The sequence below is a fragment of the Dermacentor andersoni genome, chromosome 6 (genome assembly GCF_023375885.2).
Source record: "Dermacentor andersoni chromosome 6, qqDerAnde1_hic_scaffold, whole genome shotgun sequence".
Classification (NCBI taxonomy): domain Eukaryota; kingdom Metazoa; phylum Arthropoda; class Arachnida; order Ixodida; family Ixodidae; genus Dermacentor; species Dermacentor andersoni.
In genome coordinates this window covers 109,941,645-109,959,096 of record NC_092819.1, presented here as the reverse complement: position 1 = coordinate 109,959,096, position 17,452 = coordinate 109,941,645, and the positions used below count along the sequence as shown (strand labels likewise).

At 51.8% G+C, this 17,452-nt stretch overlaps 1 protein-coding gene across 2 annotated transcripts in view; it reads right to left on the bottom strand.

Moving 5' to 3' along the window:
* The window catches only part of wts (serine/threonine-protein kinase warts), a 109,868-nt gene that overhangs the window by 49,421 nt on the left and 42,995 nt on the right, over positions 1–17,452 (bottom strand). The window lies entirely within an intron of this gene.

Genomic DNA, 17,452 nt, shown 5'->3' with positions numbered 1-17,452 from the left:
ATTTTCGTAAGTGTTCCCCTTCCTTCCTTCAACTACCTATGCACCGGACCTACAGAACTTTTCCTTGAATTTGTATATACATTGCCAACCTTGGTGCCACCATATGTTGGCTCTTTATGATAGAATATATACACACGCTCTTCTATAAGCCCTCTGATCGACTCTCTACCTCTACCCCGTGAACCGGCTTACCATACTTCCCACATATTCACCTTTAATGAGTAAGGATTCTTTGCCGAGTACCCCAACAAAATTTGTCCGTCCCGTGACGCATTGTGTCGGCCAAATAAGTGTGTAATTCGTCAAATTAACACCTGTAATCGTTACAACAGTGTAATAGTGGATGATTGGTAGCTTTAGAAGAAAAAAAAAATTTTTGACCGGGATTCGCACCATGGACCGCAGCGCGGCAGGCAGATGTCTGTGTTAGCCACATTGATGGACAGCGTTAGAAAAAAGAAAGAAAGAGAAAAAACTGGTTATTCGCCGTCGCTGCGTCAAAGTCGCAACAAAAAAGGAAAATAAAGAAGCTAACACATGTAATAGTTATTGTAGTGTAATATTTGACGATTGGTCAAGTTAGAAAAAGAAATTGTGCCGTCGCGGCGTGAACGTCGTAACAAAAAAGGAAAGACGATAACACATTGAAGCCATTGTAGCGCAAAGAAACACGGAGAAAGATGACAGGACGACACCACGGGCGCTTTGACTTTCGGCACAACAGGAGTTAACACGTGTGATCGCCATAATAAAGTAATACTAGACGATAGGTTACGTTATAAAGAAAAACAAGAAAAAAAAACTGGTGACGTCGCTGCCGGCGCGTCAGGGTCGTAACAAATAAAGAAAATTAAAAAAAAAAAGCAGTTGGGTGGCAAAAAGAAAAAGAAAGTTGCGACGGCGTTTCGGCTCAGAGGAAACGATATGTCTGCAAAATAAATGCATAATTGGCCAAGATAGCACACGTAATCGTTATAGTAACGTAATAGTTCATGACCGGTAGCGATGAGTAAGCATGCATAAGCTAGTTAAATAACTAAGCAAAAGCGAAGTAGCAGCCGAGCCAAAGAATGCTTACGCATTAGCGCCGAATTTCTGTAGCAATTTTTCCACTTTGACATTCCTAGTGCTAACCGCTTTAAAAAGTGCAATTCAAATTCATGCTTCAGCTGTGTGGAATGTTTTAATGTAAGCGCCGTAGTCCGTAAGATATTCACGTTTTTCTGTTGCACAGATTAAACAGATTCGAATGAGACTACGAGAAAGGGTGCTGTCAACGCGTCCAGCTGCTTCGCTTCCGTAAGCTTTGCTTTCGGCGCTACAGAAAAGTTCGAGACCACAACACCAGATGCGCGAGCAGCTTCCTGGAAAAGGCTGACGTGGCTTTGTTTCCGTCTCGGAGTGGCTGGCGCCAAGAGATTTCCCCGAGGCGTGGCAACCCGAAGCTCCGTTCGACAATGCACAACAGTATCCCCGTTGAGGTGACTTCTCGGCACAACACGAGTACGCAGCAGTGAAAGCAGCTTCGGTTGCTGGGAGAGAGAGAACGGATATCCTTCCAGAAAGTAAGTCAAGAACGAGGGATTCGGAGGCGAAAGCGAACAGCTTGCGCTCGTTGATTCGACCACGAGGAGACGTACGAAATACGGCCGCACTCTGCGGCACCCGAAACGCAGACGATAATGCTCGACTATGCTTTTAGCGCGTCAGGTGCTCCGAATGACCTTGCCGGGAGGGCAGAACACGATGACTAACGCGCTATCCGCGCTATGCGGCTAGGAAAGGTTGTTTCTCCGCATTTCTCTCGCTAGGCCGGCGGTAAAGGAGCACTGCTACTTAAATGTGTCTCTAAGGACGCGCCTGCAGACAGTCGCGGGGTGCAAGCAAGCCAGTCACAATACGAACAAAGGCCCCGACACAAGACAGAGAGCTCGGCGAGTGAGAAATAACGGTGGGACGAGCGAACGTGGAAAAAAGAAATAAAAGAAGTCTGGGCAGGTCTACGCAGACTCGGTGTACAGGCACACGGCCGAGAACGAATGTCGGATGTTCGCCGCGCTGCTTGACCGGAAAACGACGGCGGTGCGGTGGAGGCCTCTACGTGGTTGCAACGCGAGCTCGCTGGTTGGAGCTCGCTTGGAATACCGGCGCAGCCCAAACGAGATACGAACGAGAGAAGACATAGACGCACGCGTCGCTATGAGTGGAGCCGTCGTCGGCTTAACCCGAACAATGAAGACACATCTCTAGCGTATATCAGCTTTAACAAAGCAGGCCGTACAGGGCAAATATCGAAGAGCACACTATAGCCAAGGCATTCAATGCGCCCCAATTAGGTATCTGCAGCAGCAGCATGTGCAGAAGCCTTGCAGCGCAGCATTTGGAAATACGTTATCGCTGCCGGAAGTTAGCGCCGCGTCAGTGCGTTCCCATGCGATGCTCGCCTCTGGGCATGTTGTTTTGCGCCGCCCTAGTTAGTATTCCGGGGTAGCCACGGCTACCACTTGCCGTGCTTTAAGAGACTTCCTGCGCTCGTTCCGGCGACAGCAGAGAGAGAGAGAGAGAGACTAAGGATGCACTTCCCTACCTTTCTGGCGTCAACGCAACGCTGCGCACTCGCCCTCAGTCGCGCTCCGTTCACAACGATGACGGCTCGCGTTACACGCCCCCCCCCCCCCCCCCCCCCCCCTCCGGAGCGCAATCTCATTGCGACGCGCTCCGAGCAAGCGCCAGCCGCTGCCGCTCGAACAGCCCCACTTAAAAAAGAAAGAAACTCGGCGAGCGCGCTGGTGGGTGTGCACGCGTGTACGCACCCACGGCGGCGGCACGCGGCTTCGCGTCACCTCCGAGCCTCCCGCACGTGCCAGCGTCTGATGACGGCGACGTGCAGCGTCACTGGACGCGTCTTTCGCCGGGCCGAGAACGCGCGCAGGTTCGCCAGCTGCGACGAGGTGACGTCAAGACCGGGGCCTGCTACGTACAGCCAGCCGCGGCTGTATACCGGCGGCCGAGTGGACATCTGTGAATGCCGCGTGACCAAAAAAAAATGTCCTCGCGCAGGACATGCCCCGCGCTACGAAATTTCGCCACCAGTTCCATCGACAAGTGCGCCGCTTTCAGAGACTGAGGGAGAAGTAGTAATAATGCGAGCAGCGTGCCCCTTATGAAAAAAAAAAAAAAAGAAGAAGAAAAGTTGTGCCCTCAATGACGAAATAATAGCACGAGTATAAAAAACAAAGCGGGCTAGGAAACTTGAGCGGTGGCGATTATCACGTTTCGAACGCAACGCAATCCGTTCCACCCAACTCGAACAGACACGTCGGAGCACGTCACCGAGGCGGCCAGCACTCGCCCGGTCTTCCACCACTGCATACAGCAGACAAACGCCCTCCTGGACAACGCGACGCCTGTTGTGATGGGAGCCGTGACGTCACGGATGCTGGCCGACCACTTCAGAGCAAGACGTCGAACGACGTGTGAAGCGTTTGTTTATATATATATATATATATATATATATATATATATATATATATATATATATATATATATATATATATATCGCTTAAGCTTTTTTTTCCTTCTCATGCTGAACCTGACCCTACAATATGTACTTCTCGAACTTGACGTTGCCGACGGGTAACTGGCCTCCTATTGTTCTTCAAATCGAACGAATGACGAAGCAGCGAGGCAGTGTGTATGTCTGTTCGTATACTGGCTACAATGTGCGTAATGGGGCCCCACCGTTTACAAACAGCAGCCTTTGAACGCAGCAGCGTCGCCTTCGGGTATACAGAGACGTCGCCGTAGAAGGTACTGGGTAGTGACGGCTGCAGAGGTTCTTCCGAGGGGGGGGGGGGGGGGGGGAGCGATTCGATGCCGTCTGCAGCCATCCTTTCTTTAACCGGGCCCGGGACAGACACGATGTGCCTCCCCTATTCCGGCGAACCCTGTCGCCCTTTCTTCCACAGCTCGCACGGCCCAGACAACGAGCCTCTCTGTCTACTTGCACCCCGGGTCGGTGCCGTTCCGCCCAGCTGACGTTTTAACTGTCAAAAAAGCTGGGTCGACGAGAGAGTAAATAAAACCACGAAGCAAGCGGGGTCCCACCATGCGACCGCGCATCCCGTCACCAAGTTGTTCCCGGTTCTATTTTACAGGCACACTCTATCAGAGACGCCACCACCCTCCTCAGGGAGCCTATTGGCAAGCGCTGTTTTAGGGTGGTGGCATCAAAATTTTGACCGCTATTTACCACCGAATTTAATGAGTAGCCATTTTGGTCCCGACTCTCGCTAGAAGTCACGGCGCATTCCTGTTATTTTTTTGTCACCCTCTGATGTACCCATGTTGGCACGCGCTCTATTAAATTTCTTTTAGTTTTACACCAATGCGCACGCGAAACCTGTATGCAACATTATTATACAAGTTGCCCTTTTATTTTACCTCATCAAACTTCTATTTCACATCCCGCGACACGCATGCAGCAACAGGTTATAAGGCACGGAGCCGTGCTCGTGGTGTAGTGCTATCTCACGTCAAGAATGTGAACTGCATTAAGCACTTTCGTTACCTTCCACTCGTACGTATAATACATAAAGGGTGTTTTTTCGAAGTGTGCTGCAATAAATACTTACTAGCCCGTTTAACTAAAGACCTGGACGTGCCATGTAGTGCGCTCAGGCACGCTATATCTCTGGCTGCTAAGGCCAATGCTTATCGAACAAAAAGTTTAGTTTCACGTCCCCGAGGGCGGCGGGAAACCTGGCTGGTGTTTCGCCGTTTTGTGTCCCGCATCTTATAATACGTCGCAAAGTTTAGCCCGGCAATTCAGCTGGCGGCGGCAAGTACGCTTACAACGCCACCCTAAAACAGCTTGCACGTAGGCTCCCTCCCTCCCCACAGCATTCGGGCGCCTCTGCCGACGTCGGTGGCAGGAACAACGCGTACGCAGGGGCTTCAAACGGACACACGTCGCCAGCGCGTCCCTCGTGTGCTGCCGGGCTCGACTCCCGGCAAGTGTGCAGAACGAACTCCGCTCCTCGTTTCCCGACTCCCTCGCCGGCGAGCCTAGTCCGGCCGACAACCCTCTCGTGACCAGCGACCGTCGCGACACACGCGGCGAAAATAAATTACGTCGTCCACACGTCGTCAAACGCGCAGCGTTGCACGTGCTCTGGAACGGCGTTCGATCGTGGTGTCGTCATCCTCGAGTTCTCTGTTCGCATTATCATCGAAAGCTAAAAAAAAAAAAAAAAAAACAACGCGTCAGCGCTAGAGGCACTGGCGCGACGGAGCGCGTCGTCCGTTCACTGCGACAGCGCGTCGAACTGTAGACGCTGTTGTGCTCGACAACGTATACCACCAGCGTGCGCGCGTACGTCGGACTATATTCGGCCCTTAAAAGAAAAGTTGCAAACGTAAGTAAAACATCGAGACGCCGCACAGCTCGACTGACAGGCTAGGAACGCGCACAGCGGAGCTGCATATAGCTACCGTCCAGCGGTTGTCGATGTCCGTACGTCTACGCGTCGCGTCGACACGAAAAAAATGTTCGTCTCCAGTTTCTCGCGAATGCTCTGTAGCTCTCAATTGAGTGTAGGTATCTTGGAAAAAAGCCATACTGAAGTTGGCCGCTAACATGACTATCATTACGCCGCGTTTCCTTTAGTTGTCACAATTGGTTAGTTTACAGTTGCAAACGTTGCATAATTCCTGTCTGCTGTCAGTAGATGGCCGCCTGCGAAGGCAGTATGCTTACAGAAAGCGGCTGTAACTCTTATTTTATCGAAACTATCCCGAAACAAATCATATGACAATTAGCCCCTAAGGCGACTCCACCATTACGCCGCGGGCTTCAATCTACTTTTCATAATTACGTAGTTCCCAGTGAAGTTGCAAATATTGTTACGCGAACGAAGGGTTACGAACTGGAGGCTATTTACAACGTATATTTACAAAGGATAACTGCCGCGCTGGCCAGTTCAGCAGACAGCTCGAGAGTCAGAGAGCGTTCGTCGTGTTCGTCGGGGCGCCTACGTGCATCGGACACAAGAAACACGCAATATGCGTGTATCATTATCGCCGGCGGCAGAAGCACCGTACCGGTGCCTCTAAATATCGCTGATAACAGGAGAGTGGTATGGTTTGAGGCGGGCAACATGCACAACGTCAGTGGAATTCGGGGCAGATGCGGCACTGGTACCGACTGGGGCTATTTCGTACGTAACTCGAGTCACGGCACGCAGCACTCGATGTGGGCCTGTATGCCGAGACAATATTGTGGAATTCCCGTCTGCCATGCGGCAGTAGCTGCACACGTCCCTACTTCGTAAAAGAATTAGAAGAAATCGCTCCACAATCAAAAGATGTGTTCGTCGTCTGTGTCCTTCAATAATAATAATAATAATAATAATAGCAATAATAATAATAATAATACTAATAATAATAATAGCAACAATAATAATAATAATACCTATACATACACTGATGCGTCGATTGATGAACACACCACAGCTTCGCTTCGCGTCTTTCTTCACAGAGTGGAAGGACTGATGAATATTTCTTTGTTCATCTCATTTGTATGTTTTACAATTACCACCGACTCTCGCCCCCTGCTTAGGTTAATGACGACGATAATGTCCCTGAAAGATGGCACATCCTTGTGATTCAAGTCGCTTCTATTAGTCACGCGCCTTTTTATCATCGCGGATATTTCAGTTTACCGCTAACTCTCATCGTGAAGCACGAATGTTTTTTTCTTCTTAAATATCGCCATTTGAAGAGCGGTCGACGTCCCCCACTGCGCATACCTGATGTGTCGGAGTGGGCCTACCGATCAACAAATTAATGGCGTCAGCTGTGGGGCCACTGCTCCGTAGAGACATACAGAATACATTTACCTACGGAAATACCTACGACTCCTCCACACGGACAGTAGGCCCACGGTTCTCGCCCTTCATTATCAAAATGTTCTTCCGCTGACGGAGCACGCGATCTTTATCGGGAGGGGGGTCAGCTGCATCGCAGTGCCGAGTTCGGCGCCCTAGCATATAAGGCCACATTGAGAGCCACGATGACCTTCCGCTGTATATACATAAGTTTATAATGAAGGCGCGCTGCCGATACTTAAAATCAGGAACGCGTTTGCGTCGAAAGAACCTTCTCGCTATTTTTTTTCTCTCTTTCTCTTGCGATTCAAATTCCCGTGCCAGCAGAGAATGCGGATCGACACAATGGAGGAGTCTCAGAAAGAACGCCGAGAAGCAGCGTGGCGAAAGAGCAAGCGAGCGCCAGCTGCCGTGGTCGCACAATCCGCGCATATCGCGGCATTTGACTATCGAGACGGATTATACCAACGGCAGCGACTGAATTCGCGTAAACACCTGTCCTATCCGCACACGATACCGCTTAAATGCGACGTTGAATAGATTTAAAACTCGAGTTCGAGGAATGCAAGCATAGCGCCAGGACGAGGAGAACATGGGGCATATTTTCGGTGCCGACTCGGGGTCGTCTGCAGTATCGCGTCGCGCGGCGTCGTCTCCGAAACTAGGGCCGAATAGCGCGCCCGGAGCAGCACATGCATAGTGCGCGTTTCGACAGCTTTACGCAACCCCACGCGTCCCTTAGCCATCGACGCGGAACCCGTTGGCGCCAATTACCAACACGCACTCTCTCCCTCTCTCACTCCTTCTCGCCATCACTCACTTTTCCTCACTTGAGCGCGTACACTCTGCCCTCAGCCTCGCGTCCTGCGCTCTCCATCTCCTTTCGCGTTGCCCGGCGGATCCTCCCCCGCGGGGCCCAGAGCAGCTCGAGACGCGGGAGAACTGGGAGTCGCGCAGACCACGGCTACCGACCGCGCTGCCGGCGTCGTGGACCGAAGGAGCGTAAACGCTCGAGCGCAGCGCGGGCCCGGGAGCCGGCGTGCTCCAAACTCCACAGTCTCAATCATACGGTTGTACGACGACGGCTTTGCGGTAGGTAGTCTCAGCTTGACGCCCATGCTGGTCCGCTGTGCTCGGACGAGTGCCTCGGCCACGGTTTGGTGCGCACTCAGCTGGTCGGCAGGGAATGCGCCTGCGAACGGCGCTCAACGAAGCCGGCAGAGGAAGGCCAGCCGGGCGCGCGCCGGAGCTGTCCACTTTGGCTCTCGCAGCGTCTGCGGTTAAGACCCGCCCCACGCGCAACGCACGGATATCGGAGCAAGGAACCGTTGCTCGCATCATTTTTCACCGCTCTCGCGCGTGTCAAGAATGTATAGGGCGGTGTTGCCGCATACCGAAGACGAACGATCAGAGTTACTGTAGGGAAGACCAATAAGCCGGCGCCAACATTTACTTAAACACGAGTGATAAAGAAATTACGGTCGTGACATCATCTCAAGTATCTTGCGCAATAGCAACGCAGAGACCGTGACTGTCAGACGGGACGACACCGACGGGTTTCGGCAGTAGACAGACCCAAAGTCGTCGCGCACGCGCGACATGTGGGCCGCCGTGTGCGCTAATTACGCAGCAGATCGGGCTCCTCTGCGGTGCGCGCTAAGTTGTCGGAGCTCTGAAAATGAAAAGCTTCGCGATTGAAATGAACGCCTATACGCATGCAATAGCGTCGAAGGTCGTTCGATTCGAAGACATACGTGCCGAATCCAAACTGCACAGCGGGACACAATTGGCTGCGGCTGGGAAGCCACGCTTACCGAAGGCCTTCCTTTGTGGAGCATAATACAGACGCTGCGATTCGGGGCGGCGCTGTGGCGCCTAAATGCACTAATGCTATCAGCATTCTCAGCCTACTTCCCCGACTGCAGGTTACAAAGCGTCTTCGGTAATATACGGTGTCGCTACTTTACTTGAATGCTAATCGCATGAAACGTCGACCAGTCATCATCAGATGATGCACACTTTATACCAAGCACCCTTTATACACCAAACACATCAAACCGTCACATTTTTTACAAAATTTATACATCACACCGTTGACGTGCACAAACGAGGCTTTGTTTTCGGCGAGTTCTTCTGATGGCGATAGCTGCGACACGTGACACGAATGTTCCCTGAAATAAACTTTAAAAGCTATCGCCGTCAAACTCTCGCATCCGATATTTAGGTGCGCACAAGGTGGCCAGAATTCTTACGCAGTTTCCCGCTACGCCTCCTCCCACCGTATCTGTTGAGTTCGCTATTGTGTACGGTAAAAATGTTTATAAGTCTTCCGGGTAACGCCGTTAGCCATGGGACACTACAGTACCCTTAAGGGTGTAAGCATTTTTAGATTGCGATCCGTAGCCATCGAATCCGAGGCGGACAATTAATGCAGGAGCCCTTAGTGCAGTTCTCTAACCTGGTTGGCTGACATCACCAGACGCGGAACTGACGAGATTGAGTACGGAGTTTATCTACAGATAAGCAAGGACTCTAGTACAACCCAGAGACACACAAGACTCAACATCACGAGTTTTGAGAATATAGACGACCAATTACAAACGAAAATATGTACCTTTAAATTCATCAGGGAGTTTCCTCAAAAGCTGAAAGCGTTGGAATTGGTTTCTTCTGCCCTTTCCACCAGATAAATACCGATAATACTTTTACCAGTCCAAACAGAGGCAGACAGAAACAGCAAGCAAAGACACGGCGGTTAACCGGGTTGGTGTCAATCTCACATAGATAAGGCGATACCGACTCGTTCCCAATCACCAATAATTTCACATGCCATGCGCTCACTCCTAGTCACACGCTTCCACAGTCACTTCCATTCCCTCGCCGGACACAAAATCACATGCATACGACCAAACAAGACATAAATTCAAAGGAAGATGGAAACTTTAAATGACGAGAAGGAGGAATGTTCCGGCTTTAAAGCGACCTTCCTTGTTCGACTAACACACACGGCCACTCACACTCGACCACAGCGTCCGCACTCACGTCCGACAAAACTCGCCACGCACGACTTTCATTCACGGTCGTGGCCTAACCGGCACTCACTCCCGTTCGTACACTCACGTCCCCGTTCATTAGTAACGGGACGTTTACTACCTCCTCCGTCACTCACCGAAGCTCTCTCCCTCACGCCTGGGGAAATGAATGCGGACAGGGTATACAAGTCACGTGCACATCGTAGGCGAGCAGGCCGACCTATGCAAACACAGAAGCGTTGCCGCGTTCCTTTTTCAAGGGTCTTCCGAAATCTGCCCGTACGGATACGTGCACTCACTAGCACGCACATGTGGCAGCCGGTCGAGCCGATCGGCAGCCGATCGAGCGCAAATCTGGCGTAGCATTTCGTATTGGCGCACCGCCTACAGTCGGAAAGACCACTGGACTCAAGGAGTCGTCGAATTCCCGAACAGTTTGCGCCCGCTGCCAGTAAAACCGCACAACACTGCGTTGCTCGCATATACTGCGTATACGGGCTGGAAAATGCAGCGTCCATTGATTTTGATTGATTGATTATGGGGTTTTTACGTGCCAAAACCACTTTCTGATTATGAGGCACGCCGTAGTGGAGGACTTCGGAAATTTCGACCGCCTGGGGTTCTTTAACGTGCACCTAAATCTAAGTACACGGGCGTTTTCACATTTCGCCCCCATCGAAATGCAGCCGCCATGGCCGGGATTCGATCCCGCGACCTCGTGCTCAGCAGCCTAACACCATAGCCACTGAGCAACCACGGCGGGTATAAAAATGCAGCGTCCAGGCGGCGTAAATAATATCGAGCTTTTCCTCCCATCCCGTGGTCCGTAAACTTTTCACTCCGACTGCACAGGCGCAGCGCGCACTTTCTCTGCGCCTCCTTCCCCTCTCCCTCATTTCAACAAAAGGAGAAAAAAAACATGAGGACTAATCGACCGAATGCCATTACACTGTAAACAGAAAGAAAGGAATGCGATCGCCAAAAAGAAAAAAAAGAAAAAGAAGGCGGACGTGGAATGCGATACGCCGGGGCCGACGCGGATGCAGCTGCCGTGACGAGGCGGACTCACGTGCTGTTCACAATCGACGCCCCGTGCCGACCGCGCACACGCGACGATGCCAGCCACGGCAGGTATACACGTCCAACGGCGAGAGAAAAACTGAGCCGCATTGTTTAGTTTCCCTTATTTTTGCTTTATTTCGTTCATTTATTTTATTTTAGTGTTTTTTTTTATTTGCGGAACACAGCCGTTACGGGCTGCGGGCAAGTAAAAAAAAAATAACTAAAGGAAAATAGGAACCGCGAAATTGTCAGCAGTGCACGCTATTTGATTTACGCAGGGCCCACCGCCCGGACACGACGTCCGAGAGACGGCAATTATGCCGAGTGACGGGAATGCGTGTTGTTTCAAAAAAAAAAAAAGAAGCGCGAGAGGAATGTTGGCGGCCGACTGTCGACGAATAATGGCGGTATTCGAGTACGCTGCAGTACCGCGCGTACGGAGACAGTCGTTCGCCATTTGCAGTCGGCGTCAAAAATTTACCGGGCACGAGTTCCACGAAGAACAGCTGGATCTCGGTGCAAATTCCGCCTGCAGCAGTGAAAAGCGCACAGCACTATGCTGTCCGCATATCTAGTTCAGTCGCTCTTCCCTCTCTCTTACATTCCCTCACTGTACTATACTTTCCCGAGCCAAGTCTCAAAAGCACCCAAGGTAATGAGCAAAATTTGCAGGACGCTTAAGCTTCGCCTTTAAGAGTGGTACGCGATAGCACCCAAAAATCCCTGACTACTTCTCACGCTTCCCGGCAAGTGCAGCTTACGTAACCGTAATGTATACCGGGAAACGCTGGCGGCGAACGCTGTGCACGAATGCGAGCTTGCTCGTAGAAACGTGGGCCACGATGGATGGTTGGGTGGACGTTACGAACGTCCCCTTAGGAACGGGGTGGCGGGTTGCGCCACAAGCTCTTGTTATTTTATTGGCCAATGTCCTACACACGTTGAAAAAGAAAGAAAGGACGAAAAACTACTCACGACGAATTCAAATAACCAAAGTTTCCGAACCCTCATTGTGAACTTTGTTTTTGTACGCCTCCGTTGTTTGTCGTTTCCCGACTTTTCTTCCACCAGTCGCCTCTTACTAACCTCCTATTGCGGACATGCTCACTTTCCCTCGCCGAACCCAAGGGCTTCAAGGAGGCCAGTGATTCGCAAATTCGACCGCTGGGCGGAGGCGAGTGCAATCTGCAGGTGTAAAGAACCGGGCGCGTCGGCGGGCGCCAGTCTAGGAGGCCATGGCCGCTCTCTGAATGACAGAAACGCTGGGAAAGGGCTGTTGTGTTTCGAGTTGCCGCGTTACAGAATTGTGTTTTCTCGTATGTTCGAATTACAATCCGACGCTACCATGTCTGCAGGCTGTGTCTAAGTCGTACTTTAAGATTTTTCTGACATATTTCACCTTGAGAAATTCACTTAGTTCAGTAACTTCCTTGCGCTACATGGAGGGAATGCGTGGCTGGGTATGTGTTGTTTGGGATGCTTCAGCCGGAACTACGGTCGACGCAGGACGCCGGCGCCAGATTTCTTGCGGCACGGGGTCTTTAACGTTGTAGCGTTCATACAACGGTGGTGGTGACAGGCGGGATCAAAGTAAACTGGCAGGATTGCTCAGCGTATCTTTCCGCCATGCCCTGAACGTCCTTCCACCACCACGAATCGATCGGTGCAGACTCTCGCAGAAGTAGAAGCCGCGAGACACTTATTTGCGCGCTATCAGCGGTCCTTCCGGGACCTGCGCGTTCGCTACCTTCCAAGGGAGCCGACAGGGGCGGCTCCGCGGTGAATCCCGAACTCCTTAACGAGACAAGTGTCCCGCTTTCAAAGGGATGTCCATGCTCCATCCCCCTGTAACCCGTCGCTTTCAGGCTAACCCGTCGCTCTTACGACGCGTGGGAAAGGGAAGTCTTTCTGCAAGCAGGACAACTCTCTCGCGGAAGTAAAAAAAAAAAAAGAGCGCCCCAGGCTCCCTCCGCTCTTTGCCTCTGACCTCGGCAATAGGATAACCTGGCCGCCGCCAGTGAGTGAAGTGATCTGGTCGTGTGACGAGAGGTGAGGCTGCTCGTTATTACTTTCAGGGACTGCAGTTCCCTGCACGATCGACTTACCCCACTTGGTATTGCAAACACTTGTGAACTGGAAGAAAGAGCGTCTCCTCACTAACGTTTGATACTGCACCTAGGAGTCGCGCGAGAATGCATATACTAGCAGAGAGTGAACATGCAGGTCAGTATCCGTAAATATTCCTTTTCCTCAGAAGCAGCGCACCGGAAACTGTTACGGAGTTATAGAACTAGCGTCCCCAAGCTGATCTGCGTACCGAAAAACCAGGACTCCTTCGTAAGCTTTTTGTACTATTGGCCTATAGCGTCTAATTGGGATTTGTTATACTCGCTATGGACGGCGACGACAAACCCTAGGGGCAACATCGCAGTACTTCCTAATCGTTTCAGAAAAAAAAAACTATTACGAGTTTTCCGATCTCTTATCGACGCTGCCTATCAAAGAATCAATATAAATGTCGTGTTTCTACACTCGTGAAAGACACAAAGAGGGTCGTCATCAGCAATAGCCAAAGCACAAATGCTTCCCCCGGCGATCTCCAGTCGCAGCTGCTCGTTGTCAGCCTGCAAGTTTAATCCCCCCCCACCCCCACCCCCACTGCTACTCTCACCGCATCATCGTCACGAGGTCGCGGTTCCGACATCCGGACACGGAGGCCGCATTCCGACGGGGGCTGAATGCCAGCGCAGGTCACAGCTCGCGTGGTGTTCAAATAAATGTCAAGAGCAATTAGCTTGGCCCTGCTGAAACCACACAGTCAGGGAGCCAATCATTCAACACGCGATGCACGGCGTCAAGAATTAAAAAAAAAAGGCAGAAAGAATGCGGCACGAACTGCTATTTCCGTACGCCTCGGTACAACAATGCCCGCGGTGCGCTTCTGGAGCAGCCGCGTGCGTGCGAGGCCTGGGTGCGCGTACGGTTATTCGCTACGCCTGTGAGCTGCAGCAAAAGGACATGGTGTATCTTCGACGCCTCCTGGGCATATGCACGATGAGACCGAGCGAGAACAAGAGGCGGAATGCAGAAAAGTGAACGAAAAGCTCCGGCGACTCTCCGACTCCTCCTCATCGGGCGCTTTCTCGCGGCTCCCCCCCCCCCCCCCCATTGTTTTTTTTTTTTTTTCAATGCGTAAGCATTTCTATGCCTACCGAACAAGGAAACCCGTCCGTCCGTCCCGTAAGACGATCGCTTTCAAGATAGGGCCCGCAGCCGCGAGCGAAGACCTTCGTGATGTCTCTCGCTTCAACGCGAACTAAGCGACGAGAACAGAACGCACACGAAGCTATCAGCACTTGGCGTACTTCGTACCCGTCGCAGATGGCCTTCAAGGTCGGGCCCGCGCTGCGCCATACGCAGCCGCCGCCGGTGTACGGTTGATAATGGTTCGCATCGAGAGGAGGCAGCGTCATCGACCACGTCTAAGCACGAGGTCTACCGAACGTGACGCCGTTCAATTATGTCACGTACTACAGTACGCATCGGCCAGTGCTCATCCTCCACGAAGCAGCGGCATCATCCAAACGCACCGTGATCCAATTTGAAGATAAAGAAGAAATGCCACAAGAACCGACCAAGAGTCAGTGCATGTGATAAATGTTGTATACATTACATTGTATCATTTACAAAATAAAAATCCCTCTCGTCATTTCATCCCATGACCACATCCTCTGGGAATTACCTATAACGTGAGTGAACGCTGCTACTACTCGCCTCTTCTTCGTCGTCTCATGCTGCACGGTCTCAGTCAATATTTCAGTGTTACAACCACGCTTCTCCGTTTCACGATTCTTTCGCGGTGTTTCCCACAATTATATCAAACACAGCAGCATACGACGACGAAACCGTAGGTCATTAGTAGCAAATGCTTACATTTAGATAACTCCCACAGGAGATTCGGCGTGCAACTATTTTCCCCCTTTCCCGGTCCGCTTCTTTTCCGAGCTGCTGCTGCTTTTCGGCAGACGGCGGGCGCCTTCTTTCCCAGGGCCATGCTGCACAGGTAGCAAGAACCCCACTGCGCATCATTCTGCGCAGCGAAGCAATCTATCTGCACAGCCGGGCATAGACACGTACTGACCTCTGCTTGGCTCACAACGTTTCATCGCAGTAGAAGGCGCACGTGGTTAGAGCTCTCGGCTTGAAAACTCATAGGCGCACGTTCCGAATCACTGGACCGCCGAGAAATTGTTTTTACCTCGAGTGAGCATCGTTTGGAATTCTCGCCAACGGAGGTAGACGCTCAACCTAATGCGTTCTCATTCTCCGTTCGCAGTAAAGAAACAGAAAAAGCGCTAAAGACTCAACCGGAATGAAAACTGGATTGCCGGTAAAACAAAGCCACAAAGCCAATCAGTAATGACGAGGGGGCAGACAGCAAAAAGAAGGCTTGAACACAGGAGTCGTGGAGGCGCCACTGTTTTCACGCAATCGTCCTCCCCGCGTTTCCTGCCACTCTTTCCGGCACAACAGTTAAGGTAGGCGCAACCGCAGAATTCCACCAGAGTTCGTTTTTATTCCGCGAATGTGGATGCGAACAAGGCGCGCGGTATTCCCGCGCTGTCCTTTCTCCGGAAATCATAACGCGCATGTGGGCACGTGTTCAAGCGGCGCTTTCAACCGCCAGAAAAATTTCAAAAAAAATGTGTGTGTGTATACGTGCGTGTGTGTGAACCGATGAATCACAGGATCCGGCCGTGAAATAGTTCATTGCTGGAAGAAAAAAATAACGCAACGTTACTGACATTTCGGCCGCGGAACCTTCGTCGCAGTCCGGTCCCGCGGCCGAAACGTCAGTAACGCTGCGTTATATTTTCCTAAGTGCTCCTATTCCTTGCACTATACATGTTATTCAGCATTATTTGGGATTCCAAAAACGACTACCAAGTGAACCAACGCGTTTGTTTAAAGAGAGGGAGAAAGGCAAAGGAAAGACAGGGAGGTTATCTCCGGTTGGCTACCCTGTACTGGGGGAGGGGCAAAGGGATGCGATAGATGAGAGAGAGAAAAAGCTTGTTTAAATTGCGTAGCCGTGCCTATGAGGTTGAGAGCGCGCATGCGTGTGACGAGGACAGCCCGTCGACTATATACGACCACGTCGACGACGATCGTGTGCCAGCTGTGCCAGCGTTTCTATTCCGACCGTTCGACGGGAGCTCACGACATGACGACTGTTCGGTTCAACATGGCTGGTGGACGAGCGCAAGCGAGGAAAACACAGATCGTGACGTCATCAGCAACTAGCTATACGTGTTATAAGACCGTAAAACAGCGACGACACCTGCACTCCGGCGAAGAAATGTTAAAACGTAACTAAGTTGTGCAATCACGGAGTTTGAGAACGTTGCACAGCTCCTACGTGGCGTAAACTACTACGAGAACGGGAGAAAGTGGGCCACTCCCGGAGATAGTATACATATCTAACAGGACGGGACCTCAAGGGGCGAGCGTAAACTGCGAAAAGAGGCGCGGGGCGTCGCATCGCTAGCGCATTATACCATCCATGTAAACGGCGCCAATGCGTTAGGAAATCGGATCGCACTAATGCGACGAAATTTAGAACGCTGGCGTGTCGCACTGTGGAAGCGAGAGGTAAAGCTAGAGTCGGAGGTCGCCGCGTGCTCTCTTCCGCTCAGTGGCGAAACACAAATCGCAGGAAACGGGTTCCGGCTTGTTTCGCACGGAGGATGCGCCCCCGTGTGATCACTGTCGCATAGCGCTGACAAAAAATAAAATGCGATGCGCTATACTGTCGCATTCGTGTACTGTCTGGAGAGGGGGGTGGAATGCTACAACCCCGCCCCCCTCCCGTCGGTGTTCGAGGTGCGATGAGCAAACTCCTTTCTCCGCATACGCCGAAGAAGCTGCAGCGGAGCTGTTTCGCAAAAACGCTCGGGTCGGCTTCATTAACATCGCGCAGGGGCCTATATTCATCACGACCGACGCGAGGGCGCCCCATGGCGACCGTGACAAACACTGTGACGTCACAAGCTGGAAATGCGCCGGCGCTCGCATTCCGCACGCTTGCACGTGCGGCTCTCCCCGCTGCCGTCGGCACGTACAAGTGATGGTATACTAACGCGGCCGCTTCACTCGAGGACGAGGCGACGTCAGCGTCACCGCGGATCGGCCCCCTACGGTTCTCCAAAGCTGTGCGTTCCGCAATACAATTAAAGGCCGCGGAGGGAGAAACCGAAAGGATGCGCGACTCGCTCGTTTTGCGGACTAGACTAGACTGGAACGCGCGCACGTACTTACTTGCATTACGTCCCATCGGTGACAGATTTAATTTATCGGCTGCGCGCGCAAGTTGAGCTCTCCGTCAGACCGCTCTTTAGTTACGCGTTCCGTGAGCGCCGCGACGTGGATTGGGGGGGAGAGAGAGAGAGAGAGAGAAAAGTTCGTTCTCGT